Genomic DNA, 19,055 nt, shown 5'->3' on the forward strand with positions numbered 1-19,055 from the left:
TTAAATTAACTGACATAAAAAAAGCCCGTGCTAAATATCTTGCTGCAATGTTTTGGATCATGAAATAATTACAAACAGAGCAAGGTCAACAATCATAAATCTGCTTCCTCCACAGTTATTAGTTTTCTGGATAAAGTCCTACTCAGGTCCAATGAAAAATATGTCCCACTCTAAACATGTACAACTGTCCAAAGGTAACATTCAATCACAGGGAATTTCTCTAAGTCTTTTGTGACCAAGAGACACAAGTTAGGACAGAAGCAAAGAAGCTTCTAACACAGCACCAGTATAAAGTTTCAAGGAAACTGTATTACATTTTCAGATGTCATCTAAAAAGTTCTACTCTTACATTTTAGGTATTTTGTAGAGCCCTTCTACTTCCTAAGGAGCCTAGGAGAATTCCCATTCTCCTTGGGAATTAGGAGGGACTCTTGCATTTAAGAATGCTGGAGAAGAAGGCACCAAGTTTGCTTTTTTTTTTTTCACTGATGTATGTTCAAATCCCTGACTCTTGCCGGGCTCTTTTTAGATCATATCAATCAAATTAAGTAATTACACATGATAAGTCTTTGCCAGCAAAGGAGCTGACTGCTAAATGAGATGCAGAACATCAGTGCCCGGCCATGGCCTGTGCAGTGCCTCCAGTCAGGGTTAATGAGCACAACAGATCCCTCTGGCCCTGCAAAACTGTAATTGCAGGTAGTGCCTGTTGTCAGGGTATGCAACACTGGAGAACAGATGTTTGCCCGCTCAAATCCCACTACAGCGCTTCATTCCTTAAACTGGGATTCTTGGAGCAGCAGACAGCTGTTGGCACACAAAGCAGACTAACTCGGTGAGGCCCAGAGATAAAGAGATGTGTGTGGCTTCTTGACGTAAGACAAGAGCACATGGTACCACCCTCCTGGTGCCTGAAGCTGGGAAGCAGATTTGGAATAGTGGGGATGGAGCTGAGCCATACTCTTACCACCAAATCATCCGCAGCCCCAGTCATAAGTACCAAAGGTGGAGAATGAAGCATTATCTCATAAAGGAACCATAATGGGAACACCTAATCCCCAGTGTGGTAATAAGGAAAACTGAGAAGGGAAAGCTTTACCACTGTGCCATATCAGACTGGTTTAGGGGAGAACAGTCAATACAGCTGTGGTCTTGTATTTCAACATTTCTATCACACTGAGAATGTATGTATCACAAACACACAGCAGGCGGGTAGCTGGGGCTTATCCTCCTGAGATTTAAGGGTTCAGGTACACAGGAAACAGCTCTTGCAGAGGCAGAGTGCCTCGTGAAATCTGCAGCCTTTCCTTCACATCCCAACTGCTCATCTCCTTCAGGGCTGAGGGGCACCAGGAATGCTTTGTTATGACTGTCTGTATGTACACATGATCCCTCCTACACAACTGCATATTCACCCTTATAGGAAGAGAAGAGAAAGGCAAAAAAGAAATTGCATGTAGGTGAAAGATGATGAGGTTTATGAGGGGCACCAGCTCCCTGTGAGAAGTAATTCTCCAGCCTGGGCCTGGGAAAGTTCACTCAGAATGGGTGCTGTCTTAAATTAATCTCAGATATTTGATTCTATTATCTGGTTTCCAAGTTAAAGAAAAGAGAAGCAAACCAGGGTGTGGATAAAAGCTCTGGCTATAGCCAGCTGCAAGGGAGGAAGAGGGAAAAGGAACAGAAGAGATCTACTTAAGTTTCTATAAGATATTAAGGCTGTATATTAAACATACATGAAAGGGTAAATTTCCAGATTAAAAATAAATAAATCTTAAAGAGCCCAGTTTCCTATGCTTTCCAGATGAAATAGATTATGGCAAGAACAACAGAAAAAGATGACAAATTCTCTAAGAGCAAACCTTTCCCACCAAGGAAGCCTCCAGAACAGAAAACCTTGGAACATGTCCTGAGGGCTAAGCACTCTCTTGACCGAGAAAAGGAGCAGGACTCATTAATAAAACAAGGACTCTTCATGGAACTGGGGCCACCTCAAACAAAGGAGAAGAAACACTTGTGTTCCTACAGAATGGCTCTCACTGCTCCTTTTCAAGGTGAAAGTCTCTACTGCCCTGTAAGGTGACCAAGCATCATTGTGCCTCCATTTCTTTATCTGTCAAGTGCAGATAAATACAAGTGGAGTTACCTGCAGGAAATCTGAACGGAAATACCAGTTTTGTACAAACAATGGGTCAAGATGGAGACTGGTGGAATGGCAAATAAAGAAGTCTTTCAGGCAGCGATCTGAACTGCTTGACAAGTTGGATACAATCAGCTATTTCCCATAAATAGTAACCAGAGAAAAACCCAAATAAGCCATAGGAAGAATGAGATCATTTCCACTTTTGAAATATTATTTAACATTAACATTTCCTTATGGGGATGGGCCCTATGCTCAAGGACCTTACACAGAAAGGACAGACATTGCTGCCAAGTCCTGCTTCAAGGACTTGTCAGTACAGGTCTACAATTGGTTCTTAGAAAGACAAGTCCCTTCCTCTCCACTGGGCTGATCCCTCAAGTCCCAGCCACACACTCCTACAGTTTTCCTAATAATGCAGCCACAGGCCAGTTAGGGGAACTTAGCAGCCTAACAAAATAAAGATACCAATCAGGCCATGCTCTTGTGAAAAGGAGACCACCCTTCCATAAGATTAGCAAATTGGTTTGTCCCATCCTCCAATCCCACAAATTCAGTGAAAGAGGAGCAATTAAATAGGGACGGGCACAGAGGACAAGGGGGAGAACAGCACTGTCCCTTTTGCAGGCAGCCAGACTTGGACTACATCCCAGTAAAGTTTGGATACACTTGTGGCAGTGAGAGGACAGGGCTGCCCCTTTTGACAGAGGGCATTTATGTCAAACTGGGTGCAACAGAAACCCCAGAGCCCCACAGCGACAACTGCTACACAAACATTGACTCTCACCAATGAGTCACATCCCTCTTGCCCCCACTTTTGCTGGCTCTGCTTGGAAATGGGCTGGTGGAGAGGAGAGCTGTGCAAAGCTCTCAAAACACAGGCTATAACTACTTTCTGACATTCCTTTTACTTCAGGCTGCAACAGTACAGAACACAATCCATTTGATTGTGACAGAAATGATCGAGGTGAGGCTAATCATGATGAACAGCTGAGCACCCACCCACATGCTGCACTCTCCTTGGATCACCCCAGTCATATTTACAAAGTCCAGGAAGGGTTTATACCCTGTCCTGCTCCTGTTTGCCTCATGAGCTCTCCCAGTTCTCCTCCTGGGGCACTGCTTGGCTCCTGCACGCTGGGAAAAGCTCAGCACGGACAGCAAGCTCAAACAGCTGCAGCAGAAGCCCACTCTGCAGAAGACACAGACACAACCTGCACTTGAATCTGAACAGTTTTATGGTCACTCAAAGACTTAAAGCAATGCCCGGTACCTGATCTATGGGAACACACCAGGAACATCCATTTAAAGGCCCATCCTCATTTCTCACTCATTCCGTAATGCATCTCCTCTCAATCTACTCAAGCACTCTCCCAGAAGAGTCCCAGCTCAGGTTTCCTAACACAACCTCTAATGGTGACTTGAAGTGGACAAATCCTGCAAAATAAAACCACATTAAATTCCTGTCACTTGCCAATGATGCAAGCATTGAAGTTGTGAATATTTTGAGCTTTCTGTTTCTAACTGCAGATGATGTATGTACAGAGGAAGGATGCTCTTGTGGCTACAACACAGGAAACTGCATTAAGTAACAGATGATCTGGATTCTATTTTATTTCCTATGTGCAAAAACAAGCCATACAGAAAAAAAAAGAAAACATGTACTTAGGGTGTGCCTCAGTTACCCTACAAGGAAGCAAACATCATTCCTGTAGCCAGCAGGTCATGTTAGGAGGCATAAGGAGTTCACAGGCACAAAGGACTATAGGGTCTTAAGAAGTTATTAATTAATTATGAAAATTCATTATTTAACCTAAAACATACAAGACCTGTGGGCCCTCCTTTGCAATTACACTTGTGTGAGCCCATTTGAGGGCTGCAGCCAGGCATGGATCTGTATATTGTGGGTTTGGAAGGGTGTGTGGCAAGATAAGCATCCGAGATGGTTTGCACTGCTCCAAGGACAGGGCTGAAATCTCACTGTGAATTCAGAAACAGGGAGAAAAATATACAGGAAAGAGCAACAGAAAGGACCACTGAATATCAATACTCTGCAAGAGGCCAAATTTGGTGATAACATTTACAAGCTGAGCTACAACAGCCTTGGAGAAATGCTGCTCTTGTGAGTCCAGCTGAGAGCATTCCTCCAATGACTCCCCAGTCAATGTTTACATATTCTGTTGCTCATATGCAAATAACATTAATCAGCTGCCTTTTAAAGCACTGATAAACAGGCAACCTTTGGGAAGTTTCACAGTTTCCCAGTAGAGCCACAAGCAGTATCAGGAATGTGGTTTGTCACACTGATATAGCACAGGGTAAGAGAGAATGTGTCCCAATTTCACAAATCACAAGGAAGCAGCTGCTCTGCTCTATTCTCTTCACTTCTGAAAACATAACGAGCACCAAAAAATAAAGAGAAAGTAGTCTAATAATGTAGTATTAGCACAGAATCAAAACCATTTACATCTGTGATTCCTCAGATGACTAATTACTGCTTCAATTGAGCCTTAAACTATATTTTAACTTGCACTCATTTACAAAATGAAAACCAAGTGAAATCCCTTATTTTAGAACTACCCCTGGCAGTCAGAAAAGGTCTGGGAAAAACTAGCACTTTTTACTCCACAGATTATGCTCCATTGATACTGAGCCCTACCTCCCTTGCCTAGATCTATAATAAAAATTTCATTACTCTCCCCAGACCTAAGATGGTAACTCAGGGTTGGAAGCAAGATCTGGAGGCTAGTCTACCTCTTTTTTTTTTTTTTTTTGCATCCCCTTGAGTAAAATTTTGCAAAATAAATTATGGAAATTTCAGCAAATCCTGAAAGCACAGGGAAGCTGCTCTGCTGGCAGCCTCCAGGAGGGAAGGTGTGCCCTCCCTCTTCCCAGCATGCCCAAAGCTGCAAAGGTCTCCTGGGGTTGCTAGCAAGCCTCAAGCTTCTTTCCTCTCCTCTGGGTTATCCCTCATGTTAATAATGCCAGAAAGGATCTCCATCTTCCAATGAACTGGAGTTGCAGGCTTTATTCTGATTCCCTGTGTCATGTACTTTCCTCTCAGCCTTCAAGCAAATTATGTTTTACCCCTTTAAAATATTTTCCAACCATATCTGGAGGTACTTTGCAAAACTGAAACATAAAACACATGATCTTGATAATGCAAGTCAGCAACTTTATCACCTGGACTGAGAAGGAAATGAAGTAAACCCAGGCTCAGTCCTGGCAGGATCTTGAAGGTGTATGAGCAAGGGAAGATCCCTGACTTTTAACAAGTATCCAGAGCAGCCTGTAGGGAACAGACCCCTTCCATTTATTAGCAGAAATATATCCAAGGCAACAGAGAATCCTAGAGTCATTATGGTTGGAAAAGGCCTGCAAGATCAAGTCCAGTCCTTGACCAAACACCACCACGTCAACTCAATCACAGCATTAAGTGCCACGTAAAATCATTTCTTGAACACTTCCAGGGATGGCGAGCCCCACATGCTGACATAGCACTCTCCACATACAGTTCTCAAAAAATGCAGACAATTTCAGTCTGATTTCAGAAATGCAGAAAGCGAGACCAAACAAAATTCATCAGAGCCACCAAAAAATAAATTAAATAAAAAGTTAACTATGCAGCACCATACCAGCATCTGAGGCACAAAGAGTAACTTGCAGGAGCTGCCAAAAACCTGAAGGAAGAGCTGAAACAGAATCAGTGCACTAGTCCTGACTCTCACCTTGAGTTTAGTATTACAGTCAGATCAGGCCAGCACTGGGCAAAGACACGCTGTTCCTCTGGCAAGGCTTCACACAGACACACATTTGAAAAATAAAGTGTGTGCACTTCAGGAACATAAAAATGCTTTATGGAATCCTATTTTTAACACTAAATGCTACAATGAACTATGGGAAAATCTAGAATTACAGCAGGAAACAGACAAAAAAGCTCAGTTGACCTGAGCCTGGGGATTTTTCAGAGGTGCAACTGCAGAGGATCACAGGAGCCCCGGGGCTCTCGAAGCTGCTGTTGAGGGAGCACATTCTTCACGCTCTTCTGGAGAAAAACAAACAGATCCTGACCACACTGCTGGCAAAACAAAAGGAGTCTGTGAATTCACAAGTTCTTGCATGCACCTGCAGGGATATTTGACAAAAGTGAACCACTAGATCCTGTTATTGTTGACATTTTATCTGCCACGGGGAGCCACTCAGAAGTCACACAGCAGTATCAGGGTGTTCATTGGAGGCAGCACTACTGCAAATCCACCCAGGCCTTCCCTACACCCATATTTTTCTCTGTCTGTAGTCACGCTTGCAGGAGGCAGAATCAAACATCTCCTCCTGGTGCTTTTCCAACTCCACTGACCACACAGGATAGTTAAGATGTCAAACTGCCTTGGATGTGCAACTTGTAAGCACCCAAGGGCAGGTAGATGAATCCTGCCTGGCATCTGACACAATGCCAGCTCTCATTGTGACAAGGATATCTGGAATGAGTCTTTGGATTTAGCAGTTTGCTTCTCCTCATAATCTCCAAAGCCTCTAGCTGTTGGCCATGCCTGTTGTAACAGGTTTCTCAAGCACTTTTAGAGACCCATCCTACAGCAAACAGACTTCACTTTCAGTTAAATTATGTTCCAAAAGCCAAATGAAGCAAACAAAATGGGTGGCATCCCTCCTCCCCTCATCCCCATTGGCACCACAGGGCACTGGACCCTCCAGCAGAGGAGGGCCAGGCAACTGTCTGTAATGTGGATAGGCACAGCTCCCACCAAATTTAAGACAATTTGAATCCAACTGTGGCTTGAGCATCTTGTAATTTTTACAGCCTTTAACTCTGGGCACCTCACAGACTGTAAAAATATTCTCCACATAAAGAAAGAAGATGAAGATCTGAAGCTCTATATATAGTGTTTGCTAAAAATACCTCTTTGGAGACATCCCTTGCCAAATAGGTGCCAAAACTTCAAAGGCTGAATTATCATGTTGAAATATTTGAAATGCGAGTTGTTATGATTCTTGTGAGGCATGGCTGGCAGGCAGAGGTGGCATCTTTCAGCTCCAAGACCTGGTCCAGGCAGTAACTGGAAATAGCTCTTCAGTGGCTTACGTGAAATGAGTCAAGGGATCTCAGTCCAGCTCTCAGCAAATTAGGAACCACATCACAAAAGCATCTGTAAGAGTCACTTCCTCTGTTGATACCACTCTAAAAGCCAAGGACTGAATAAGGTAGGGAAAAAGAATTATCCTCCCTCAAAATAGCACACTCCTTCAAAACACAAATTGCTTTTATCCAGCATCTTTGGTGAAAGCATCCCAGCGCATTTTTACAAAATATGAACTAGTCTCAGTATTCCTTTAAGTAATACCTGAAACCCAACACTTTACCAGTAGTAAAGCCCAAGACCTGCTGGCTTGCAACATGCTAGAACCGTGCAAAAGGAAAGCAGGAATATTCCCACCCCACATTCTACCTGCATTTCTTTCTGGAGACAACAAAAGTTTCAGAGCTCTCAAGCATTTTTCCTTTAAGAAAATTTAACACAGAAACAGAGGTTCACCTTGAACCAACCACTTCATTTCAAAGAAATCAATCATTAGTTGTATTTGCCTTCTATCTTGCCAGTAAAAGAGCATGAAGCAAGAGATACAAATTTAGAAAACTAAGTAAGAATATTTTAGACTCTGCTTTAAGAAAACAAAGTAATTTTAGCTGGATGTGTCACAAACACAATTCAGAGCAACAGCTTTGAAAGAATCAGTCGATTCCATTAATTAACTGGAACTTTTTGCATTGGGATGGCACAAGGTAACTGAATCTAATCACACTGAATATTAGGGGATTGGTGCTGCTCAGTAAATTCAGAGATGCCAAGTTGAGCAAAAAGAATGTGTTTCATTCAGAGATGAAAGCCTTCTGAATTCTGGTGCTTTGTAAACAGCTGCTAAACTGATTGAATGATGCCTGTGAAGTACACAGGGTCAAATGTGGTCAGTACCTCAAAGAGTACCACATGTTTCAATATTGAAAAAGCACTCATGAAAAACATCTCAGTACACTCGTATCTGCCTAGCACTTCAAAAAATGTCCTAAGTATCCACAACAGAGGCAGCATTATCCTTTGTCAGTCCCCCCTCCCTCAAAGCTGATGAGAATTATACCTCCAAATTCAATATGGGTAGTAGATTTATCAAACAAAAAGGCTTCTTGGTTAGAATTAGCATTGACTGAGGTACCAAAGGAAATCAAGAATTACAAGAAATCTTAGGTGTTTATTTTATTCACACATTAGTCAATTCCATTAATCTGGAAAGCCACTGGAATGCATTCAGTAAAGCTTCCTTAGCTAAATTTCATTTCATTAAAGACCCTACAATCAGGGTCAAGCACAAACTACATTCCTGATCTATCCAAGGAAGGGAAAACTGGAGGGAAAAGCAAAGGCATATGCTTGCTATAGCACAAGACAAAAAGCCCCTGTTTCCCTGCCTAGATGTACATAAATACTGGCAGCCCACTTGTGTCAGTGACTTCATCTTGTAAAACAGGTGCTTTGTTGACAAGATCATCCTCACCCCTGAATAGAAGGAAGTTGCACCCAAAGCACCAATTCAGATGTTCCAGACAGGAGTCTGGCCTTCCATCCAAGACAAATATGGAGCTTGATCTGCATTGCACTTACTGGGGTTTACTAGCCTGCAATATCTGAGGAGGATTTACTTCAGGATTCAAGGAGAAGGGGGGTGGGTGGCCCTTAATTAACCAGTCTTTGTGGCAAAACCCAGCCTTGCCTTGGCACACAAGAGAGGGAGGGAAAGCACTTGGATTCCACACTGACAAAAGAAAATCTCATCCTGCAACTGCATTCTGCAACCGCACACAGGCAGATGCAGATTCACTCTCCCTAATGTCCTAAGTAAGGATACAGAAGCTTTTATCCCCACGGTCTGTACATCTTTAAAGATGACATGACTGATGCAGAGCACTTCAGCAAAAGGAACCAAGAAAATACATTTATGCTCTGGTTCTCAGACTGAGAAAATTACAGCCATAGAGAAATAAGAAAGACACTGTCAGGACTAATTTCAAAAATTAGCTTCTACAAGGAAAAAATACAAATAACACTAGCAGCTTTCAGTTTCTTGGATTTTTTTTTTTTTTTTAAGCAACACAGTATAAACAAAATTGTCATTATAATTCTTCTCTTGCAGCCCTTGCTCCCTAAGCAGCACAAGCTCCATCCCATGCCTGGGGGTCAACACCTGAAACTGGACTGAACCATAAACAAAACTGAAATTGGCTTTCTAATGTTGCTGCTTGTTTAACAAAAAAGAGAGAAAATTAGCTGAAACTACTTATCTTTATTATAGTAATTTTACTTCATAATTACTTCCTTTTTCTTTTTTAACTTTCCACTATGATTTCAATCCTTTCAAATGCAGTGATCCAAAGTACACATTAAAAGAGTATGTGTATCCATTGGCTGTTCCCCAAACGTTCCTTTTGACTGTAAAGATTTTTTTTAGAGAGCAGAATGTTGTTTTGCTTATTTAAACATAAAAAGGGCAAGCATATTTCTTCGTTGTACCCTCACAAAGGCCAGAGTTTTGCATCTTACTGAGGACCAAAGGTGAAGGCAGCAGTATTTTTGGCAGGCTCCAAGGAAGCCCTCTGCAGCAGAGGTGCTCAGCAAAGTTATTCTGTCAGCAGCCAGGCTGCAGCAGAAGCTGTGAGCAGCAGCTCCAGTCAGTGCTGTAGGTCAGTGTATTCAGACATGAGGAATTCGCTCGTCCCTGATTTTGGTGATACAATGTTCATCTCTTTCTCCTGAACTCTGAAAGGGATTTATTCTTTTTTTTCCTCATGTGTCACTACAAAAGTGGCTTATGTGTCTGTGAGCAAAAGCAAACAGCTCACATCAATCAGGTGCCCTCTGGGATTAAATGGGGCTTAAAGGTATCCAAGTGTGAGCCTAAGACTCTGGAGTTATGAATGAACCCCAGCTGTCAAAGACTATGCTTTCAGCCTGAACTGGGAGCAGGGGACAGGGCAGGTTGGACTCAGACGCCTCCTGAAAAACCCAAATGGAAAGTTCCTTTAGGTCCCCCTACAGCAGCATCAGCACCACTGATCCCCACTGAAGGAGTTGGGATTAGAGCTGAAATACATTAACTTAAATATCCACATATTGGTCAAGCCCACAGCCCATCCATGGCCTGAAATTCTCTGCATTGATCTTACCAGAGTGGCATTCATTTCACACTCCTCATCATGACAAAGCCCAGAGCAAGGCCTCTGTCACAAGAAACTTTTATACAAGTTCACTTGCATCTAAACTACACCCCAGATATAACCAACCCTTTGGAAGTGCCAAGATTCACCTGCTCAAACTGATTAGCTGGTAAACACATTCTAATCCTCACCTGGACACCTCCATCCTTCTATATATGACTGCCTCACCAGCACAGCTGGAATCCAAGGATTCATCCCACAGATTTGTTCTCCTGTAACACTCCCATAGCTACATGGCCTCAAATATTGGAGACACCTTTGCCCCTGGGGCTCACCATGACTTCAGTGTGTTCCTTCCTGTTGAAGGAATGGATGAATGTTGCCTGTAAACACTGTCATTACTGAGAACTAGAGCAGTCAAGAACTGGTGAAATGTAAGAAAGGTAAAAAACTTTCCAGTTTCTTTGAAGATTTGCCAGCAAAGCTTGAAAATTTAAAGCGTTCCACTTTATTCTTTTCCCTTTACCACTGCCTCATGGAAAAAAAAAAAAAAAAAAAAAAAAAAAGGACAGGGAGAAAAGAGAGGGAAAAGATTTAACAGGCAGAAGAACCCCCTTCTCTATTCCCTTCATCTTCCAAACAATTGGTATTGTTTTTCCAGATCTCCTCAAAATCTTCCTGCAATTCAATCTCTTACCAGCAACTATTTCTGAAGATGCTTGTTCCTACTACCACAGCTCATCAAAACTTAGTGATTTCCAATCTGTGGTCCAGAGGGCTGGGAGGTGGATGATGGGCTGAGAGTGTGTTGTGCCTACACAGCAGTTGGGATTCACTGGACTTGGGAACCACAGCCTCAACCTCTGTTGCTTATTGTCATTTCGTCCAACTTCACTTTGATTTCACAAAGAATAAGCAATTTATAGGAGATTATTCCAGGTGTTCTTAACATAATTGTTGTGATTTTTTTGTTTTGTTGGGTTTTTTTTCTTTAAAGAAGGAAAAAAATACCTCACAGGAAAGTTTCTAATTGCTACTTAGGCAATTGTGCAGTGAGGTCACCATATCCAGACTACAAGTGGGCTCAGAGGCACAAGTGATACAGACTTTATATGATCTCTCCTTCTCTGATAAATTGAACTCCCTGAAAAGATAAACACAGAGCAGGAGTTGCCATACAACAATTAACCATAAGAGGAACCATCTAACACACTTCAACATAAAGCAGTCATTTATATCTTTGCTCACAGGAGATTTGAGAGTTGTATTCATGAAGAACTCCTGTTTTAATAAACCTTGATTCTCTGCCCTTAGTCACTACTTCATAAGGCTCTGCCTATGGCTGTGAAGATTGGGGAAGGACTAAACTGTAAGACTTGACTAGAAATTGTGCTTACAATATCATCAGGGTTGGTTGGTTTGTTTCTCTCCTCTCCCCTCCAATAAACCTGAATATGAGTATTTTCTACAGCATTCATGGAAATGGAGATACATGCTATAACTAATTTCATGAAGTGAAGGAAATAAATTAAACTATCAGCAAGCAGATTAGTTTAGCAAGAGAAATTTTCTTTAGGCACTACAAAACTTCTGATTTACACAAGTGAAATACAGCAAGTCAGTGAAAGAACAGCCACCCACCTGTTCAACCAGAGCTCTTTATCACTTTAGTGGAACCGACCAAGCACAAACAAAACCAGTAAAAGCCAGTGACAAAGGTGCATGTTAATGACACCAGAAATGATAAAATTCCTTTCTTTCACCTTATCTTGAAAGTCGGAATTTGCTGCGATGCACTTGACTGCCTTCCAAAACACGCAACTGTAGGATCTGCACCACAAGGCGACCTTACTTCAGGGAATCACAGACAGGTTGGGGTTGGAAGGGACAGTAAAGAGCATCCAATTCCACCCCCTGTCAGAGCAGGGACACCTTCCACTATTGCAGCTTGCTCAGAGCCCCATCCAACCTGGCCTTGGACACTGCCAGGGATGGGGCAGCCACAGCTTCTCTGGGCAACCTGTGCCAGGGCCTCCCCACCCTCACAGGGAGAATTTCTTCCTCACATCCAATCTAAACCTGCTCTCTGTCAGTGTGAAGCCATTGCCCCTGGTCCTGTCACTCCAGGCCCTTGCCAAGAGCCTCTCGCCTGTGGGCTCCCTTCAGGCACTGCAAGGCCCCAAATCCTTCTCTTCTCCAGGCTGAACAATCCCAATTCTCCCAGCCTTTCAAACTGCTTTGCTAAGTCTCACCAAGAGTATTTGCTACAAAAGTGTCTGACAGCCAACAGTGATTACTCCACTAAACAGGAATGTGCTTTAACAGCTGCCTGTTACCTGGCTGTACCAACCATGGCTCTCATTGCTGAGTGACTGTGTCCCACAGAGAACCTTGTATGCAGAACACAAAATTCCCTTATAGTTCCATATTTTACAGCTTGTTAAATCATACTTTTAATTAAACAGGCTTCATTCTACATATCCAGTTGCTACTGTTTGAAGAAACAGGTACTCCCACTAAATCCTTACCTTGTGATTAAATTTGTTCTCCTTTCCTGCTCTGTGAACACCGCAGAGTACAGAACAGAGGAATCTTTAACTTCAAGAAACAACAACTGTCTTTAAACAATGAGGAGCAATGCTTTTGTCTGGGGAGCTACTAATATAAGCTTTCCCCTTCGTGCAGGACTCAGCAGGCTAAAAATTAGTGACATTTTAAGTGGAACAATTCTTTCATCATCAGGCTGATATTTGGCTGCCATTCTGGTTACCTCCCTTATAAGGCACCAGCAAGAGGGAAGGGCAGGGAACACATTATGCAACTGTTCATTGTAAAAAATAATTAAAACAAATTTTAAGAAATGTCTGTAATAAACACTTTTCCAATATACAAAAGACAAAAGGAGCCTGATGCCGTTGGTCTAAGGTCTGCCCTTTCTACTGGGCTAATTTGGGAAAAGGGAATTTCTCCTGAAAGGTTTTTCTCATTTTTGTGGGAAAGTGGAACACTGAAGCCTGCGAACCACCCCTGCCTTCTCCAGAGTCTGGTTCAAATCTACCTAATCAGCCAGAGGCCGCTCTGCATTGGGAAATAAAGGGCAATACTGGGACACCTGCATCTTGTGCCCTCCTCTGTGCTCAGGTGTGATCCATGGAAATCTAAGATACCCAATTCCAAGGTCAGCTTCAAGGAAGGGTAAGGAGGTTCTGTGGTGAGGTCATTCACATCTTGGTTGGTTTGTACACAACAGCCCTCCCGCAGACAAGGAAATATCCTTTGGAATTTACCTATCAGTTCAGCTGTAAGTAGGGGATTTTTCTACTCGTGAAGTCATAAAAACACTGAGACCTTCTACCCACAGAACAGACTCAAGAGTCTCCAAACTGGCAGTGACCTGGCAGGATGAGGCCCCATCTGTCCTTTGGGGGCTTCTCAGTGGTCCTGGAGGAAGTTCATGGCACAGCACAAGTGTGCCAGAGAAGCTGTCTCACTCTCTGTTGCATCAGGGACAGGGACACGGAGCCTGTGCCACCAGGAGAGCCCCCTAAGCACACACAGCTCCCCACTTGTGACAAGCTGCTTCTGCCAAGCCCCTTTCCTTGGTTACCAGTTTCTGCCTTCAGCAGTCATTCAGGCGTCTTACTGAAGTGGTGACTTTCGTTCCCCTCCTTGTCCCTCGGCTATGGGAATGGGAGTTACGACTATTCCCTCTTCCATACACTCCTGTGTATGAAAGCTGAGTGTCTTTGCAACTCCTATGGCTTGATGCGACCCAATATCTTCATTTTAACTGCAGCCAATTGATGCACAACTGTGTTTCTCATATTATTACTCATTATTCTACTACAATGGCTCATAAAACGGGCCCTCAATCAAGCACAACTTTCTGGGAAGGCACCCACTTGACTCAAGTTTTCCAAGTGTTTGTCTGGGAGATGGTCAGCTGGGTTTTGTTTCCCTACCAGGTAATTTAATTGCTAAAATACCTTAGCACATTTTATAAATGCAGTACTTAATGTGACATTACACACAGGGCTCTCAGAATTGTAAACAGCTCTCTTTATTACACGTAGCAGAAAAAGGTTTCACAACCTTTCATCTGGTCAAAGAAAAGAAAAAAGTTTTTTTGTTTTCCCTTCTGTGGAAGGAAATTTAACACACTCCAATAAGCAAAGGTCTTTGCTACAACTGGAGCTCCTCTACAGCATGTCAGTGATCATAGGCTCAAACTCTGGAACATAAGAGACATAGCTAATATAAGTTGCAATACAGTAAACACTCTTCCTCTCCCATATGTAGATCCAAGTCATCCCTTTACTTCCTCCCTCCCATTCACTCTGTCACCTTTGATAAACTCCATCTGTTTGCACAACCTGCACACACCAAACTATTATTTCATCTTGGCTGTTCCGTGTTACTAAAAGGTGAACAGTTGATCCCTTTTTACAGCTTCAGGACATTCTCACTCTTGTGAAATCCCATAAACCCAGGCTACCATTTTAACCAACCACTGCTCCTTTTACTAGTAAAAGCATAAAGACAACTGTTCCTTAGACAATCAAAGTCCCATGGAAGTAGTTTTCCAAATTCCAGGTATCTGTTTCTTCACATTCTGATCAGTTGCAACTCTCATAAAACCATGTGTCAGCTAACAAATTTGCAGGTATAAATATTAAAGGCATACAACACAAACTAAGTTCCAAGTCTACAGTTCAAACCAGAATATAAAATCCAACACCTAAATTACTGAGAAATCAGAAAACCAGATATTTGAAGCATAAAGATTCATGCTCTTTCCTGATCCACCGTTTTCCTTCGCTTTGTTAATCTGTAAAAAGTATTTAATGAGATATCAATGCACGCCTTGCAAGATTACCTCATTTCACAAGTAAGGCAGTATTAACTATGACAAGTGCCCATTTTAATGCTTCCCATACTGATCAAATTATTTATGACAAGGAAACTGAGTTTTTCTTGATAATTTATTTATTCCCTTACTTCCTGTTTTGTTTTACATTGTTAAGAGAAAAATGTTCTATTACTTCCCCATGCAAATACAGGAGCAGTGGGACTGCCAGAAGTTACTCTGTAGTTTTAAACTACAGACTTGTGGGATTTTCTCTACCAAACAAGTTAAAAGTCTGCTCTGCTGCATTTGACAACTAATTTCTGAGCCTTCAAGACAAGATTCTGCCACTTTAAATGCAGTTCACTATTTAAATTCATAACATGAAATAAATAACTCCTCCCTGAGTTCCTACCCCACAATATTAAATTGGCTTACCCTTAGTGTAACAATTTTTTGCACGACAAAAGCTGTTATTTAATCACCAGACTTTGAAAAATCCTGCACCAACCTATCTCAAAAATTAGACTCCAGTTATTTATCAAACCCATATTTTCAAGCCACAGCAATGCAATTACCACTAGTGGCAGGTCTGCTCTAAGTGCAGCTATATGTTGAAATGAGCAACAAGAGAAGATTAAATGATTTTGTGGACAATTGTATGTTTGATTTATGTCAACTGCCATTACTCTAAGACACAAAGCCTCTTTCTGGGAGACTAAAAGCAAACCATTTACCATATAATATCAGCTTAGCAGGCTTTGTGCTGATGAATACTGCATTCAGAGAAGCAATTTTTTTAACTGCAATTTCCATGTCTACCCTGCATCTCCTGGAATACAAATATCAAAGTTTATCAACTGCCTTCACATTTTAACTAATGCTCAGCTTAAACTTGGTAGAAGAACAACATTTTTATTGGAATAAACATGGACCGAGCAAAAACTGAATCTATAGGGAGAAGACAAGCTTTGAAAGCAAGACAAACCCACTGCCTAGACAGATACAGAGGACACAGACTGTGACTAAGCTCCTTGTGGTCACTACAGGATTCAAGAGCCATCCCAAACTACAGCAGGAACCTAAAGGACTAAAAAAATTCCTACCCACCATTCAAACTTCGGGGACAAAAAGACAGATGAGCAAAGGGAGGCTACACAGAACTCCTGAGAAAGGACAGGTAAGCAAACCTCAGCCACATGCACCGTGCATGTACTGAACTCCAGTGTGATATCCCACATTATTACAATCCCACCAGGGACTCCACTGCCGATCAGACCCTCTGAGGCCAGCACCAAAAAGCTTACACAAGAAGGTCCACAACAGATCATCTGACAGAAATCCAAAATTTCTGTTCTCCTGGGAACATTCCCTCACCAAGAGCACGGGTCTGGTGCAAGTCCACTGCAAGTTAAAGATGGGGTGTGGGTTTGCTGTGCTTTTTAAGACAGACTAACTTTCTGGGAAAAAAAAAAGGGGGGGGAGGGGGCAGAAAGAACTAAAGCATGATACCTGTCCTCTGTAAATATCTACTTCTGAATTCTGCTTAGCTAGTGGCTTGGGATTTGTCTTCCCCTGAAATGTTTGAGAAATAAATGAATAAATGTTTAGAATTTTTTAAGCTCTGTTAAGTAAATTATTTAAATTGAACATACAGTATGCCATGTACGTTATGAAAAAAAAATGAGTTCGTGGAGCTATGCAAATTTGACTTTTCCTATCCAAGATATTTCTTAACAAAACAAGGAAAATGTGTCTACATATGGCACAGAAGGTGAAACTGCAGCAATTCTACTAGATACAGTAACAGATTTCTCCCAGTCAATGAGGGTGCCCACTGATCACCTCAGGTCAGTAGCCTGTGGGCTACTATTTCTTTTCACTCTTCAGAGTAAAATTAAAGCTGATATTCTTTCATTCCTAAGGGATAAGGAATGAAAACAATTTTTCAGACTCCTGTGTATATTTAGGCACCTTTCATGGTGCAGGCACAACAACTTAGCGAGATTTATTAGCGTTATAAATACTCATAAACAAGATCCCTCTGCTTCAAGTGACTTTTACAAACTGTAATCAAAACACTGAATCAGCACACCTGACAAACCCCAACATCTAGAGTCAACAAAAACCCCACTGCTTTCCAAAGAGAAGATAAAAGCAAAACCAGTACATCCCACCAAGTATCTTACAGGAAGCTTTTAAAAAAAACCAAAAACAAACAGACTTCGGCATTACTTTTGATTCAGAGGCTCGAGCAAGGCTCATTTATTCCCAGTCAGGATTTTGCAAGAGGAAGCCAGGTACACCAGCGGAGGCATGCGTGTGAACTCTGCTATTCTAACCCAAGGCGTTCCAGATCAAGTAAAACCAAACAACTGCAAGACCTCTGTTATTAGCATTAACTTTTACCTGAATCGCTGAGAATTGTCTAAAGACACAGAGCACGAGCCGGACAGCCAAACCACGGGGGCCCCAATCCCAAACTCCTCCGGCTCAGCAGAAGGTTTGGGATTTGTTCCTCCCGCGACTGGAAACTTGTGAAGGTTCTGCTTGCTTTTCTAAGCGCATTATGGAGATAATTTCGTCCCTTTATTTATTTATTTCTAAAGAGGGCAGGACACTCTTAAGCCCAGAGCCACGTTCCGTAGCACAAGTACAGCCCAGCCGTGACCCTCCCGGCGGGGTGCCCGCACAGCCCCGGCCCCGCTCCCCTCGCCGGGCTCACCTGTGCTCCCGCACCGACACCCCCGGGAGCACCTCAGCCCCCCGGCCGGCGGCAGCGGGACAAGTCACCCCGGGGGCAGCGGGACGAGCCGCCCCAGGGACTGCGGGACGGGTCACAAGTCACCCCGGGGGCAGGGAGCCGAGTCGCCCGAGGGGCAGGCGGGCGAACTGCCCCGCTGCCCAGAGCCACCCCCGATCCTCCCCGCAGCCGAGGCTGAGGCTGCGCTCCCACAGCCTCCACGGCGATGGCTGCTCCTGCTGCCTCACGGTGCGGGGGGAGGAAAGAGGCATGGGGAGATTCCCAGTCTCCAGCGGCAGCGTGCCACGGCTGTTTCTGCGGGCAGCGCCGGGGCGGCGGGTGCCCGGCTCCCTTCAGGACCCGGCTCGCCTCAGGACTCACCTCCCGCCCGGTCCGAGCGCGGCGCCGCCCCCGCGCTAATGGCAGCGGGCGGGCCCGCGGCGGGGGCCGATGTTTACCCGCCGGCTCTCGCGAGAGCCGCGCGCCGCCGAGCCCCGCGCCGCGATTGGCCGCGCCCTCCTGGCGCGCGCCGCCCGCCCCGCCCCGCCCCTCTGGTGCCGCCCGTCCGGCGTCCGTCTGCAGCGGCGTCCCGGGATGGCGCGGGATGGCGCGGGATGGCCGGGAGCGTCCCCGCTGCTGTGGCCACCTCCCTGCTCCAGCAGGGCCATCCCGGCGCACACCGCACAGGACTGCGTCCAGACGGTTCTGGAGTATCCCCAGCGAGGGAAAGTCCCCATCATCTCTGGTCTCGGTCACTGCACAGGACAGAAGTTCTGCGTCCTGTCCAGGTGGAACTTCCTGGGATCAGTCCCTGCCCGTTCCTCTGGTGCCATGGCTGGGCCCCCCGGAGCAGAGCCTGGGCCCTGCTCGGAGCCCTCCCTGCACACAGGGACACCCAGGGCTGAGGGCCCCTCTCAGCTGGGGCTCCTCTCCAGGCTGAACAGCCCCAGCTCCCTCAGACTTTCCAGTCCCTAAATCATCTCCGCAGCCTCCGCTGGACCCGCTCCAGGAGCTCCCTGTCCCTCCTGTCCTGAGGAGCCCAGAGCTGGACACGGCCCTCCAGATGTGCCTCGCAGGGCAGAGCAGAGGGGCAGGATGACCT

At 44.1% G+C, this 19,055-nt stretch overlaps 1 protein-coding gene across 1 annotated transcript in view; it reads right to left on the reverse strand.

Moving 5' to 3' along the window:
• Positions 1-18,428, reverse strand: part of STK38L (serine/threonine kinase 38 like) — a 45,984-nt gene extending 27,556 nt beyond the window's left edge. Inside the window, exon 1 of the mRNA XM_042051222.1 lies at positions 18,335-18,428. The gene's annotated coding sequence lies outside the window, so the exon portion shown is untranslated. The remainder of the gene's footprint in view (positions 1-18,334) is intronic.
• Between the last annotated feature and the right edge of the window lie 627 nt (positions 18,429-19,055).

Source organism: Corvus kubaryi, unplaced genomic scaffold (genome assembly GCF_017639235.1).
Source record: "Corvus kubaryi isolate FWS band 111438036 unplaced genomic scaffold, C.kubaryi_AGA036_p1.0 74, whole genome shotgun sequence".
NCBI lineage: Eukaryota > Metazoa > Chordata > Aves > Passeriformes > Corvidae > Corvus > Corvus kubaryi.